The following is a 4,383-nucleotide window of genomic DNA, read 5'->3' as shown; positions in this document are numbered from 1 at the left end:
TAAAAAACATAATCCCCATATCAGTCGTTAACTGTATGGAAAGAAGAGCACAGACTGTATAATTAGAGGCAGCTACAGTACTATAAACAGTCCTGCTGACACTGAAGTGATAATGGATGTAACCAACTTTCAAATGGAAGTAATGAAAACTGAGTTGCACTTTTTCGCAGAAAGGATTACAACAAAAAGTACACAGTAAACCCACTGCCATGAGCAACAGAGATGTGGAAAATCCTTGCCACTGAAAGTGGCCCATTTTACCAAGTGCAGCAGATATCTGACCGGCAAATCGGATTTATTAACTGCTGATGCCGAGGCTCACCTTGATAATGCGTGACTTAAAATGACAAAGTGCCACAACAACTGTTATGTCAAATTATCAGAATCCTTTGCAATGTGTGTAACTTCAGCATAACCTGTGTAGGTCAAGTTCACCTTCTAATTTACCAGTTCAGCATTCTTTCTGTGTGTAGTGTGTAATGATGAACCTGTAGTGCCATTGTGAACTTCAGTTATAGCACACTGCCTAACTGGACAAACAGCAAAACACTGGACACGTTATATGTGCCACTAACTTTTAGCATTTAAAACTAAGCATTTTAAACTAAAATGAGATAAACTCACACTTCTTATATCTGTGTCTTGTATTAAGTATTTGTGACTGGCTTGTCACTTGGAAACAAAAGAGCTTGTGCTCCTGTGGGAAATGAATGCTTTGTTTCTGTGCTTGCTGCTGTTTTTCTTTTCTTTCAGTAGTGTTTAGAAGATTGTAACGTCTGTGTAGACTGCTATACTGTAAGTAGTATATTTTTTTTGTAAGGAAATGTTTTCTTTTTTAAATAAAGAAGCATCGAACATTTCTGAACAGACACAGTGGTACAACAAAATGAAACCCAAGGCAACCTACTGTATTTAAATGATTAATTATGTGGAAATACTAAAACATTCAAGGAACACTGTATGTTTTGTACTGTATATTAAATAACTATTCTGACTTGTAGTATGTATGATGATGAGATATGAATAATGGTACATGTTATGTTATATTGTTTGTGATATTTTCTTAATTATATTTACTGTAATAATAAACAACAATTGTAATTCATGTAATACAGTTCAAGATATCGTAACAGATTATCTGTAAAGCAGGAGATGTGTATGTTAAATTATGCCACGGTACATCTACCTTTGTGGGACATGTTAATTTTTAATTTTATTCCAGTTTGTGACTGAGATACAGTACATAGAGACAAAGGCCTATATTTATTAAAATACACCAGTGAAAACACTCGCAAACAATTTATAGTTAAATTAATTATTGAATAAACATAATCTTTAATAGTATGTCCCACAGCCACAAAGATATACAAATAATTTTGGTAGACTGATGAGGAAAACAGCATCCTGTAAGATGTATGGAGTGACTTTTAAACTGTTGATGGCATCATGAATGTGGGGTGTTTCATTCAGAGCACAGTCCTTAAATTACCCTTTACAATTTAGTTTGACAATTTTAATTTCACAGATATGCTGCAAATTCTAGTGAAAAGATGTGTTAAATGTGTGTGACTGAGTGTTTTACATTGTTTTAGCCAAGCCATTGTTTTAAACTGGTCTTTGACACTAAGATCTGGCGACAGTTATTTTTAAAAGGTTTATACAAGTTCAGAACTCCTTTTAAGTCCATAGATTCATCCACGTGTTTTGTGTGGATCTGGAACTTCATATATTTAACCCTGACAAAATTGCAAAGTTTATGATATGTAATACTTTTCAGTGTATAGTATTCTCTAATATGTACTTATTGAAATGCATTGAACCAAAGGAAAGCCACTAATTTGTCAGAAAACCTTAATGACAATATTTGGGAGCACAATGGGATAATTATTTTAGTACCATGATATTAAACAGTTCACTTGCTTATATCTAATTTAAACATCAAGCTTGTTTTACAAATATCTGGCCCCTAGATTAGTAAAATTAAATAATACAAAATCTATCTCCTTTTCAAAGTATGAACTCTTTCAAAACATAGAATTCTGTCCAGCTCAGTCAACAGGACTGGAACATATCGTATTTTAAACATTCCTAGCTGAGTAAGTCACTTTCTCTACCACTTGTACTTGTACTACACAGCCTGCATATGACTATCCTTTATGAGTAAGCCATGTTTGTTTTTGGCAGGCATCAAAGACTGACCCTTGTACTATTTTACTAAATACTGCGGTGTGTCCTAACCCCAATTGTATTGTGGAGAAAATAAGTACCTTTAAGTTTTGTAATATTATGACTACAATATGCCAGGATTTTCAGCCTTTTAATGGAGAACAAAATGTAGTGCAGTTACCTGATCAAAGTATAAGCAAATTATTAAAGAACTGAACAGCTCTGTAGGGTATGAAATATTAGAGTTTTATCTTTGTACTGTATTCTATGTACCTGGGTAACTGACACTTGCCAAATATTGTGAAAGGGACATTTTGAAACAGAGAATTAATTTCTCAGCATGCCTGCCCTCATTTGGCCTGGATCACATCCCGCAGTCTGGACAAAATGTTGCTGCATGTAATAATCACATTTTGCAGACTTACTTGTATCTGAATAGCTTAGAAAGTCTTCTTTTTTTCCTCTTTTGGTGAATTTAATCACTAGTCAAAGTCAAGGAAGAGGCACTGACAACAAACAATTATAGTTGGCAGGTCCAATGATTGTTAAAGACTAGTGAACTATCCTGCTGCGAGCTGTTCATACTTTGAAATAATGTACGCATGTTCTTAGTGAAATCAGTCGAGTGTTATACCATACATGTCTTACCTTTAGATTTGTGATCCCTATTTTGAAGTATAATCCTATATCCTCTATTCCTGTATTCTGTACACGTCCAGAGCTAATAGCATTGTGGTATGTGAAGCTCAAACTCAAGACAATAATTCTGGGAGTGGATGTATTTTTCCAAAATGATTTGCAGTCAGAATCTGAGTTTCTGACCTTATGGCTCAAAGGCATGTGTGATACTAGTTGTTTTATGGGGCCCTTAGAAATGTGTGCTTCTAGCGTGACATCATTAGTTTTACTTATGTCTGTTTCAGTGTTCAGAAAAGGATAATGTAGGTGTTCAAAGCTAATAAACAGCTGCCGGCTAATATAATTCCGATACTACTAGAACAGAAAAGGAATGTGCAGAAGGGTTAATAGTAGGACACATAAGCATCCGTGCCTCGGGGGTTTCTGTTTAAAATCAAATGGGAGAGGTGGGTGATGATTACTTCCCCAGAGAAAGATTTATTGCCTTCCACACTATAGAATTTTTTTAAATATATTTTTTTTTTAACAAAAATGATGATTAAAAACCCCAATGATATGGGGTTGGAATGGTTTTTAAATTGTGACTAATAAAGCCTCTTATCTATCCAATGGATTTTTTTTTTTTTTAGGTCGATAAATGTATAAGGCTACCTAATCAAAATTCAAGTAGTACCCTCAAAGTTACTAATATGTTGTGTGTGTGCGTGCATGCGTGAGTGCATGTGTGTTAAATTAAGTGACCTCAATGGTCTAGTCCCTTAATTGTATACATGTTTGCTATGCTTTTGTATTGCTACTGCTTTGCTCGGTAAATTGTGTCACCAAGGTAAATATGGGAAAAGGGGGTTATTTTTTTTTTAGCTATAATGTTTCACTCAACATCAGTTACCAAGCTCTGAAAATCAGGTTCCCAAAGGCTCAGGCGACACGTAGATTCTGGTTTCATTCACGCTGAAATGGGACCTTCAATGACATTACTGGGATGCCGTGGGGATAGTGATCTTTTTAACAGTGTGTCTTGAATTTGAAAGCAATAGTTATTTCGTAATACCTGCCCTTATGTTTAATAGTAGTACTGCAGTACTCTAACTATATGAAGTTGGTATGTAACGAGCAAACAGCAAATGCAAAGTTGCTTATAACTTCCCATATATTTAACTGTAAGTAAACATTAAAATCCAAAACATATGTATAGATTAGGAGATACATAGAAGACACTGAAAGAAGCAGCTGTTAGAACAATACACTGATTCACTGAAGGAAGGACTTTTATATACAGATTAAACACGCAGCTACTGTCCTCCAGTGAGCTCTAAACTTTGAAGAGATAGCTAACTAAGGACATCTACTGGTAACAACATTTTCTGCAATATATTTTTTTAGAAACCAAACCTACAATTTAAAATGAACATGTCTAGATTTGGAACTAAAGGATTTTTTTTTTCTCTGGCGGCTCTTGCAACAGTCTTAATGTAGACACTGTAGTAAGCACACTAAAAGAAGTGCCTTCACTTAAACAATATGTGGTTGGCCATTCCCTTATAAAAGTTTACCACGATATGTGTACACAGTAATTTT

Source organism: Polyodon spathula, chromosome 7 (genome assembly GCF_017654505.1).
Source record: "Polyodon spathula isolate WHYD16114869_AA chromosome 7, ASM1765450v1, whole genome shotgun sequence".
Classification (NCBI taxonomy): domain Eukaryota; kingdom Metazoa; phylum Chordata; class Actinopteri; order Acipenseriformes; family Polyodontidae; genus Polyodon; species Polyodon spathula.
The sequence above is the reverse complement of the archived record's forward strand: the minus strand, read 5'-3'. Positions refer to the sequence as shown.